Source organism: Symphalangus syndactylus, chromosome 5 (genome assembly GCF_028878055.3).
Source record: "Symphalangus syndactylus isolate Jambi chromosome 5, NHGRI_mSymSyn1-v2.1_pri, whole genome shotgun sequence".
NCBI lineage: Eukaryota > Metazoa > Chordata > Mammalia > Primates > Hylobatidae > Symphalangus > Symphalangus syndactylus.
This window is the reverse complement of record NC_072427.2, coordinates 92,163,808-92,174,718: the sequence shown is the minus strand read 5'-3', so window position 1 is coordinate 92,174,718 and position 10,911 is coordinate 92,163,808. Positions and strand designations below refer to the sequence as shown.

The following is a 10,911-nucleotide window of genomic DNA, read 5'->3' as shown; positions in this document are numbered from 1 at the left end:
TTCCCTGTTCAGATCCTAATGGGAGAGAGTTGATGGTCTTAGATAGTCACCATAATCCCTTTTGAGCAGAGATTTGTTGTAGAAGCCAGGCCACTTTGAAGGACACAGGCTGCCTGATATTCTGGCTCCCCTTGGGTCAGATCTCATCCCTGGTCAAAGTGGTGCCACCACTTTCTCAATGATTGCTTAATTCTCCCTCCTTCAACATGCTTTAGAAGGCAGTGTTTCCCTTAGAGGAGCACAGTGGGCAGCGCAGCAACAGTGGATGACATGCGTATTACAGCACTGCTGAGTATCATCATAACCAACGTGAACATGTGGATTGTTCTTACAATGTGCCAGACGTCTCATGAAACATTCAACGTTTCTTGATTCACCCTCACAACCAGAATGAGGTAAATGTTGTTGTTATTCTTATTATTTGATATTTTATAAAGAGAAGCTTACAGCACGAAATAACTTTCTCAAAATGATAAGATCAGTAAGCGGAATATTCTTTTTTTTTTTTTTTTTTTGAGACGGTGTCTCGCTCTGTCGCCCAGGCTGGGGTGCAGTGGCGCGATCTCGGCTCACTGCAAGCTCCGCCTCCCGGGTTCAAGCCATTCTCTTGCCTCAGCCTCCCGAGTGGCTGGGACTACTACGGGCGCCCGCCACCACGCCCGGCTAATTTTTTGTACTTTCAGTAGAGAGGGGATTTCACCGTGTTAGCCAGGATGGTCTGGATTTCCTGACCTCGTGATCTGCCCGCCTCGGCCTCCCAAAGTTCTAAGATTACAGGCGTGAGCCACCCCGCCCAGCCAGTAAGCAGAATATTCTATTGGATTCAGAATTTATGCTTTTAGCTATCAAGCTATACTCTTTCTCACTATATTTCCCTCAGCTTTGGTTTCCTCATCTATAAAATTGGAACTGCACTGCCTGTTTGTTTGCCTTTAGAGCTATAGGTAATAAATGTTATGCATTTATTATAGTAAATAACATATAGCAGAGCAAAGCATGAAAATTCAGGAAGTAACAAAGAGCAATCACAAGAATGTCTGTGGTAAATCTGGATAAACATTACTTGTCTACATAATTACAGTAGTGCCTTTAAAACACACACCAGTAGCACTTTAATAAGTCAAGAATGCACGTTGCACCTATTAGCGAAAACACCAATTTTTTAAAAAAACATATAAATAACAAGCTAATAGAAGAAGAAATGTAATTAGAAAATTTTAAATAAACCCAAAACCTTTAAGGAAGGACAAAAAAAATAGGACAGAGAAAATAGGAATCAATAGTAAGATGGTAGATTTAACCTTGAATTACAGTAAACATAAACAGACTAAATATTCAAATTGAAATATAAAGCTCATCAGAGAAGGTAATAATATCAAGCAAAGCTAAACAAGCTGTTTACTTTAAATATAAAGATATCGACAGGTTGAAAGTAAGGGATGGTAAAACTACTATGCAAAGCAAAAGTTACAAAATCAAAGACTGGTTCGTTTCAGAATAATAGAAGTTTCAGGTTTAATATGAAATAATCGTAAATTTGTTTATACCTAATAACATAGTCATAAAATAAAAATTGACAGATATACAATCATGTTAAGAGACTGTATAAGTCAGATTTCTCCAGAAAAACAGAATCAAAAGGATATATACATTAAGAATTATATTAAGAAATGTATTTTAGCATATTGACTTACATGATTGTGGGGCTGGCAAGTCCAGAATCCGTAGGAGAAGCTGGCAGGCTGAAACTCCGGCAGGAAATGATGTTGGAGTCTTTAGGCAGAATTTTTTCTTCTCTAGGAAAATTCAGTTTTTGCCCTTAAGGCTTCCAACTGATTGTATGAAGCCCACTCACAGTATGAAAAGTAATCTTTATGTAAAGTCAACTGATTGTAGATGTTAACTACATCTACAAAATACCTTTGCAGCACTACCTAGATTAGTGTTTGATTAAATAAATGGGCAATAAAGGCCGGGTGCAGTGGCTCACGCCTGTAATCCCAGCACTTTGGGAGTTCGAGGCAGGTGGATCACTTGAGGTCAGGAGTTCAAGACCAGCCTGGCCAACATGGTGAAACCCCATCTGTATTAAAAATACAAAAATTAGCCTGGCATGGTGGTGGGCACCTGGAATCCCAGCTACTTGGGAGGCTAAGGCAGGAGAATCACTTGAACCCAGGAGGTTGGAGTGAACCGAGATCATGCCATTGCATTCCAGTCTGGGTGACAAGAGCAAAACTCTGTCTCACCACAAAAAAAAAAAAAAAAAAAAGGCACTAAAGCCTGGCCCCCATGATGACACAGGAAACTAATCGTCATGGAGACTTTATCCACACTTTTGAATATATGTTACATTTCAATATTAAAAAACACACACACAAAATCATAAAGCAATCAACAAAATTAAGCTGAATGCTTTGTAATTGCTGGATTCCCTGGGAAGCTGACTGTGAGATGGAGATTAGCGTGCAGGACATTTCTTAGGGGTTGTTCTTGGGATCAACACCTGTGTAGAGGAGCAGCTGAGGCAGGATCAGGAAGCGGGGAAGTAGAGTGCAATGCTGGTGAAGCGGCATCACTGTCTGGGGTAAATATCTGGGGTTCATCGTCTCTCGTCAAGATGATTAACGACATAGACATACGCGGGTGAGTTAAGGAGCGGAAAGTTTAACAGGCGGAAGAAAAGAGTGAGGACACCAGCTCTCAGACATCCTTAAGGGAAAGGCTGGTCCGTGACTGACGGCAGCAGGTTTTATGGGCAGGCTTGAGGAGGCGGTGTCTGATTTACGTAGGGCTCAGAGATTGGTTCGACTAGGGGTGACGTTTACGTAGCGCGCAGGGAAGGCTGGTCACCCCACCCTAATCTTGTTATGCAAATAGGCTTCCCACTTGGCCAGCGACATCTTCTCCACTCGTTACTGTACACATGGCTGGCAAAAAGAAAACATGGAGCTACCATTTAGAACATGCCTAATCCCAGGTAGTGTTTTTTTTGTTGTTGTTTTTGTCGTTTTTTGAGACGGAGTTTCGCTCTCGTTGCCCAGGCTGGAGTGCAATGGCGCCATCTTGGCTCACCACAGCCTCTGCCTCCTGCGTTCAGGTGATTCTCCTGCCTCAGCCTCCTGAGTAGCTGGGATTACAGGCGTGAGCCACCGCGCCGGCTGCAGCTCGATTTTCCAGGTTGCTTTTTGTTAGAAAAGAAAATGATATGGGGGCTGCTTTTCATTAAAAGGAAAACCTTATTGAGGACTCCCATTCCCTCACTATCTGCCTAAGTACTTTCTTCTTAACTCCTATATCACTGGGTCAGCAGCAACCCCAATCAAACCTCAAGGGAGACGGGAAGGTGGGACGATCTGTCAGAGCTATGCTGAGTTGAGGCAAGAGGGCCGACCTTTATGGATTGCGAATCAGTGATTTATTGGAAGTGGGGCAACCTGGAAGGAAATGTGGCTTTGGGTGAGGCAGCTGTCTTCAGAGGAGGCAATTTCTTTGTATCTGGAGGGGCAATTGTTAGTGTTCCTCTGGACTGAAGGGTGAATTATGGAGAATGGAATAGAACGGTTTGTTACAATGATTTGGTTGATGACTTATTTCCTGTTTCCTTAGCTTCATCTTGCTGAGCAAAAATGAAGGAGCCTGGACCCAACTTTGTTACTGCGAGAAAGGGTCTTCATTCATTCAAGATGGCATTTGTTAAGCACCTACCGTAAGTAGATGATCTCCTGTCAAAGACAGTTAACAAATCCTTGGAATATTGCTTCATGTACAGTTATTGGAGATGAGTAACTTACATTCTCTTAATTGTAATGGTTCCTTGGAAAGTCATCGTGGAAAATGAAGGCTGGCTCATACATTTTCCCAGACAGGAATTTGGCTGCCAACAGGGAATTCTAAACAACTAAAAACTCCAGATGATGAATGCACAGCATAATGATGGTTAAATTAAAAAAAAAAGAGCACGGTAATAAAATTTCCATGAAATATTTTGAGTAAGTGCAGATAATCAGTCATTTTCTTTGTAGAATTCTTATTCTTAAACAATTTAGAATACTTTGTTCTTTATAATATATGATGGACAACTATACTATGATTCTTCTGAGTGACTCAATTCTCTCTTTTTTTTCACATTTAATGACTTTGTTTCTCCTAAGTGAATGCACACATAGTATATTAATCAGGGTTGTCTGGAAAAACCAGAACCAATTTATTATCAGGTACTGGTTCATGTGATTGTGGAGGCTGAGAAGCCCCATGATCTGCTCTCTACAAGCTGGAGACCCAGGAAAGCTGATGAATGTCAAAGGCCTAAGAGCTGGAGGGCCGATGGTATAGATTGCAGCCCAGGTCTAAAGGCCTGAGAACCAGAAGCACAGAGGGCAGAAGATCAATATCCCAGCTCAATCAGGCAAAGAGAAAAAGTCCTCCCTTCTTCTCCTTTTTTCTTTTATTCCGACCCTGGATGGATTGGATGAGGCCCAGCCACATTGAGGAGAGCCATCTGCTTTAATCAGTCCACCAACTCAAATCCTGATCTCTTCCAGAAACACCTTCACAGATACACCCAGAAATAACATTCAACCGGTTAGGAGCATCCCATGGCTCAGTCAAGTTGACACACAAAACTAACCATCACAGATACACATCAAAGTTAAATAATACTAACACAGACTTTGTCAAGCTGTATTTTAAAACACATTAGGTTAGTGAGTCTGGTTTAAGAGCACTAGATGAAACCACATATAAGGATGTTTTTGACATTCTGTGTCTGACCCTTTAGATTCCCTGCCCCCCTCCCCACCATGTTCTGAACCCCAGAACACTGACCTCTATGAACAGCCCCACCTGGGCTCTGTTACCCTCTGGCTTCCCATTGGCCCATGGAGGCACAGAGGAAGTTGGGGCAGGAGGACAGAATGGTTGAGGTACCGATGCTCCTCTCAAGGCCGCAAGTCAGCAGGGGCTACATTCCTGTGTGAAGCTCACTACCCCTCAGTCGTCTCCTCTAGCTCTCTGTGGGGTCTGGTGACCTTTCTCCTTACAGTCCCATTAGCCCGTGGGGAGGTAATGGCTCTCCAGGGAGTGCTGCCCACGGGTGTTTCAGTGTCTCTTGTTGGTTCCCATAGCCCCACCCACACCTGTGTAAATAGCCCTTCATTAACCTCAGCTCAGTTGTCTGGTTTGAGTGTACCATCTGTTTCCTGCCGGCACTCTGACTGATAACAGCATTTTTGATATAGGTCTCCATCATATGTATGTACTTTTGTGTCCTCTGTATTCCTCATTGATCAGGGTTACAAATTTTCTCTTCCTGTGACACTAAATTGCCCTTAATAAAGCTTATTGACCCTAAAAGTCAAAGAGGGCAAAATCAGAGCTAGTCTCAATTTCTTAAAGTGGACATTATACAGAAGGTTAGGAAATATTAAATACAAGTATTCACATATGTGTTCCCCCCATCAAGCTAATAAACATACATATGTGCTTTTTGAAAACCAGTGTAACCCCAGGTTGTCTCTGGCTCCTAGTAGGTGCTGATGAGAGCAACGAATTCCAACTCGGCAGTTTTTGTAAACTGAACATGAGCTGTTAACATCTCTGCATCAACTCGGGTTTCCTTTTGCTTTTGTTTAAATTGAAGTTTTTCACTTAATATAAGATTTAGAGATTTCTGCCTCAGAGCTCGCCAAGACTTGCTACTTTTGTCTACCCTTGTTTTTAATCTTAAAAATTTAGATTTACTTAATAATTCCAAGTATGAACATTAATGTTGCTTTTATCTTCCATTTTACTGCACAGGAGGAGGGGAACAGATACCAAACTACTGATTATTTTACTTCCATGTTAATACACACGAGAATATCAGTCTTCTTGTGTACCTGGAACTTAAAAAAATTGGTTTCAGCTACTCGAGAGGCTGAGGCAGGAGAATGGCGTGAACTCAGGAGGCGGAGCTTGCAGTGAGCCGAGATCGTGCCACTGCACTCCAGCCTGGGAGACAGAGCGAGACTCCGTCTCAAAAAAAAAGAAAAAAAAATTGGTTTTTAAAAAATTATAGTAAAATATATATAACATAAAGTGTATCATTTTAAGTGTACAGCCTAATGGCATTAAGTACATTTGCATTATTGTGCAACTATCCCTACCATCCCCCTCCAGAACCTTTTTTTAATCCTCCAAAATTGGAACTCTGTACCCATTACACAATAATGCCCCATTCTCTTTTCCTGTAAGCCCCTGGCATCCACCGTTCTACTTTGCTTCTAGGAATTTGACTGCTCTAGGTACCTCATATAGGTAGAATCATGCGGTATTTGTCCTTTTGTGACTGGCTTATTCCACTTACCATGATGTCTTCAAGGTTCATCCATGTTGTATTAATAACATGTCTTGGAATTCCTTTCTGAAATTTCTAAGGCTGAATAATATTCCATTGTATGAACAGACCACATATTGTTTTTGTGTTCATCTGTTGATGCAAACTTGGGTTGCTTCTACCTTTTGGCTGTTGTGAATAATACTGCTATGAATATAGGTGTACAAGTATTTATTCAATCTTTGCTTGCAGTTCTTTGAGCTATATATGCAAAAAATGGGATCCTGGATTATACGTAATTCTATGTTTAATTTTGTGGAACCACCATATTCTTTTCTGTGGTGGCTGCACCGTTTTATATTCCCAATAGCAGTGCACAAAAGTTTTTCCACATCCTTGATAGCACTTGTTATTTTCTGTTTTTTGTTTTGTTCTAATTTATCTTTTGACATGGAACATTCTTATACATGGTTACAGATCCATTATGGTGGTCTTCATCAAGTTAGAGGCTGCAAAGCATCCATATCATTCATTCTTCTAGGGATAAAGGCATTTGTAAAATATCAAATTCAATAACACTGCTAAATGTCTTAAACTTTGTGTGTGGGAGGGAGAAACTACTGGATTTTGTAAGTGCTTATTACACTTGAAGATGACGCATTTCTTTTCTATTGAACATTTTAAAGAACAATTTAATTCATCCCAACTGATATTTTCTGAAGGCCACTATGTACCAGGTTCTGTTACAGGTGAGTGGACCCATCAGTGAACAAAACCTTAAAAAAATTACAAATCATTTGGAAATCCACTATTACAGTGGCTTCTTTAGGGATGATACTGTTTTCCTATATGCTACCTAGGAAACGTGCTTCCTTCCAAACTCACTGTTATGTCTCAAGCGATTAGTTCCTGGCTCAGAAGAAACACGAGTGAGAGGTGATCCTTCTACAGCCCTGACTTTGTGCGTGTCTCTGGCACTCACCACTTCCGACCTTCTCATTTGTGTGCTTGTTTGATTTTCTTACAACACTTTGAGTTTCTTGAGAGAGGATTTCATCCGTATTTGATTTTCTACAATTATCTGCAGCATTTTGCATATAAGCATTAAAAAGATTTATTTCATTTGCTGAATAATAATGAACATGGCTGTTTTGTATTCTTTTTATGAGATGGTCAGTCACATGCAGCCACGGAGGAGACACAGGGGAGGCTCAGGAAGACAGTGTATTATACTCACAGGTCCTACAAAGAGGAGGCACGCCACGCCACGCCACGCAGGACCACAGGAGAAAAAACACCAGAGTGGTCAGGAGGCAGGAGGCAGGGGCTCAGGAAAGCATTCGACCAAAGCCTTTACTGAGGTTTCCTCGGGGAAGGCAGGTGAGCAGCTTAGGATGGGCTAGTTTGAATCATCCTGGTGGGCTCTAAGCTCTAGGGATAGTCCCTAGTTGTCTAGTACCCAGCTCTGGAATGGTTAAGGCAGAAATTTTAAAAAATGAAAATTTAAAAAATATATATGTGTACAATATCATACACACATATATACAAAATAATACCATATATATTGTGTTTGTGTGTACACACACACACACACACACACACACAAAGTGGCAACTCCATGTTAGGGAGAATGGTGATTCTAGACATCCTGAACTCCAGAATGATGGTGAAATAGGTAATCCAAGTCACCTCCCCACCTGCTCCTGACTCGGGCGGCTCCCTCGGTGGGTGAGGGGGTTGTTGGTCTGCACTTTGGCGCCCTCTAGGTGAGAACACTGCATAGGCCCTTCTGATCTCATTGCTGCAGTTTGTATTTTTCATAGGAAAAAATTAGCAAGCTGACCTCTGTTTTGGAATGCCTCAGAAGCTAGAATAGAAGCCCACTCGCTTTCCTACAACACCCGTTTACCCCCACACACCTGTCTTTGCTAGGTAATAAGCAGATGCGGCTTGCAGACACAAAGCGTGAATACGATTAGTAAATTCACCTTGTGAAATGCAGCTCCACCTTCCTCTAATTTGGCCTTAGGGGTTGTTTTGCTGTTTTTATGAGTCTGTATGTAATTAGTCACAATTAAAATCTGAAGTCTCTAAGTATTTTCACAGTCCAATTTCATCGGAGGCAATGAAAAATAAATAACTCACAGTGACTTTATTACTTCTGTTTCTCAGATTTGGGGAAGCAGAATAGTGAAGTGGGTCTCTTCACGCATCCACAGGACAAGTAGGATCCGCAGGGGCTTGAAAGTCCCATAACTCAAGTTCATTTCACCTGGACTGTCAACACTGTCTATGGGCAAGACTTAAGGCAGCAATGTCCAGCAATTCTTTGTGTGCGAGGATCTCATTTCATCCTTCTTCCAGGGAGGAGAGGGGTGAGAAAAAATGACTCCCAAACCTCTTGTTACCATCCTGTCTCCACTTCTGAGCTCTGTCATTGTTTATGTCATTTGTATTCCAGATTCCAAAAGGATATGAAAGATCTGCCTGAGACCTAGTAGCATATTTCCAGCTGGCTCTTGGGAATCAAGAATATATACAAAGCGTTGTTGACAACAAATGTTTGTTTACTCTGAAGATGGTTTCCCCTTCTGTGTGAGTCAGGGTTCTGCAGAGAAACAGAACCAATGGGATATACATAGTGCTGTGGTTTGAATGTGTCCCCTCCAAATTTCGTGTTGAAACTTAATACGTATTGAGGTGATATTAAAACGTGGAGCCTTTTGGGAAGTGATTAAGCCATGATGGCTCCACCATTGTGAATGGATGAGTGCCTTGTAAAAGGGCTGGAAAGAAATGGATTAGGCCCTTTTGCCCTTCAGCCTTCTGTCACATAAGGATACCACCAAAAACATCACTGATGGGACAGTCCATCACTAGATATGGAACCAGCCAGTGCCTTAATCTTGGACTTTCCGGACTCCAGACCTTTGGGAAATAAACATTCTGTTCTTTATAAACTACCTCTTCTTAGGTGTTTTGTTAGAGCAGCACAAACAGACAGGACAGAAATACATGTAGGAGGAGATTGGCTTGTGTGATTACAGAGACCAAGGAGTCCCACCGTCTGCTATCTGCAAGCTGGAGAACCAGGAGAGCTGAGGGTTCAATTTAGTCTGAGTCTGAAGGCTTGGCAACCAAGGGAGCTGCTGGTCTAAGTCCCGGAGTCCAAAGGCCCAGAACCAGTAGCTCTGATGTCAGGGCCGAGGAAGATGAATGGACCAGTTCAAAAGAGAGAGACAGAATTCCTCCTCCCTCCACTTTTTTGTTCTGTTCAGACCCTCAATCAATTAGATGATGCCTATCCACACTGGTGATGGTGGATCTTCTGATTCAAATGTGAATCTCTTTAACCATCATAGCTTCTAAGTTCCCACCTTTCTTCCATCCTTGCCCATCCCTTCTTCTCTAACCTCACCTTATCCTCCCTTACCTCTGTCCTTTCCTCTCTCCCCTGCATACATTTTGTGGAAAGCCTATGTATTAAGGGTAGACATAAGGCAAAATTGTTTCTCTGTTCATGGAACTTAGATACTACTGCACCAGCTACTGGAGAAAGTATTATGCACTTGCCAAGTAATGCACAGGATTTTTGTCACTTAGAAACACAACAAAGCTCAAAATCTACCGTCATCATATTCTCCTTCTTGTCACTCAAAGTCACATCAAGAGGATAAATTGATTTTGTCCTCAGGACACCTTGTCATGTCTCCCAACTTTCCTGTATAACTGATGGTTGTTACTCCAGACTTTTACTAGATTATCTTCAGTGTTGTGGGTTGAAATGCATCTTCCAAAAGATACGTTCAAGTCCTAACCCTGGGAACGGGACCTTATTTGGAAATAGGGTCTTTGTAGATGTCATCAAGTAATGAGGTCTTACTGGAGTAGGGTGAGCCCTAATGCAATGACTGGTATATTTATAAGAAGAGGAAGATTTAGACACAGACACACAGAGGGAGAAGGCCATGTGATGATTGAAGCAGAGTTGGAGTGTCTACAAGTCAAGCAGTGCCAGCAATCACCAGAAGCTAGGCGGGAGGCACCCAACAGACTCTCCCTCCCACCCCTCAGAAGGAACCAACCTTGCAAATGCTTTCATATAGAAGCCCCCTCCAGAACTGTGAGGGACTTTCTCCTGTTTCAAGCCACCCAGTTAGTGGTGATTTGTTAAGGCAGCCCTAGGAAACTGGTACACCCAGCCAGTGCAATAACTTTCAAATAGTTCTGCTTGCTTCCAACACTCACACTCCATCTGCTCCCATCCTTGATCACTGTGGCATCCTGCACATGGCACTCAAAGCTGGGTCAATGTGAGCCAAGAGAACTCAAGAAAGGAGAGACATAAGAGAGAAGAAGACCTTGGAGAGAGAGGTTTTGAGACTGGAAAGTAATCATATAAGCCATTGGATACTTGCAGAAATCTTGGGGTGGTCTCTGAACTTCCCCCAGAGCATGGAATGGGGGAATTCAAAGGACAGAGAGGCTTCTGTTGCCTTCTGCATGGTGTATAAGAAATCTCATTGAATCCTCTCTGCCACTGCGTGGGCTGGAACCACTGCCTGCATATGTGCAGGTATGCAGTTAGGAAGCTG

The 10,911-nt window shown here is 42.2% G+C and overlaps 1 long non-coding RNA gene across 1 annotated transcript in view; it reads left to right on the top strand.

Annotated features, from left to right (window-relative positions):
• Positions 1-3,607: 3,607 nt before the first annotated feature.
• LOC129481840 (uncharacterized) overlaps positions 3,608-10,911 on the top strand; it is a 34,398-nt gene continuing 27,094 nt past the window's right edge. Inside the window, exon 1 of the long non-coding RNA XR_008657530.1 lies at positions 3,608-3,709. This is a non-coding gene — a long non-coding RNA (uncharacterized lncRNA). The remainder of the gene's footprint in view (positions 3,710-10,911) is intronic.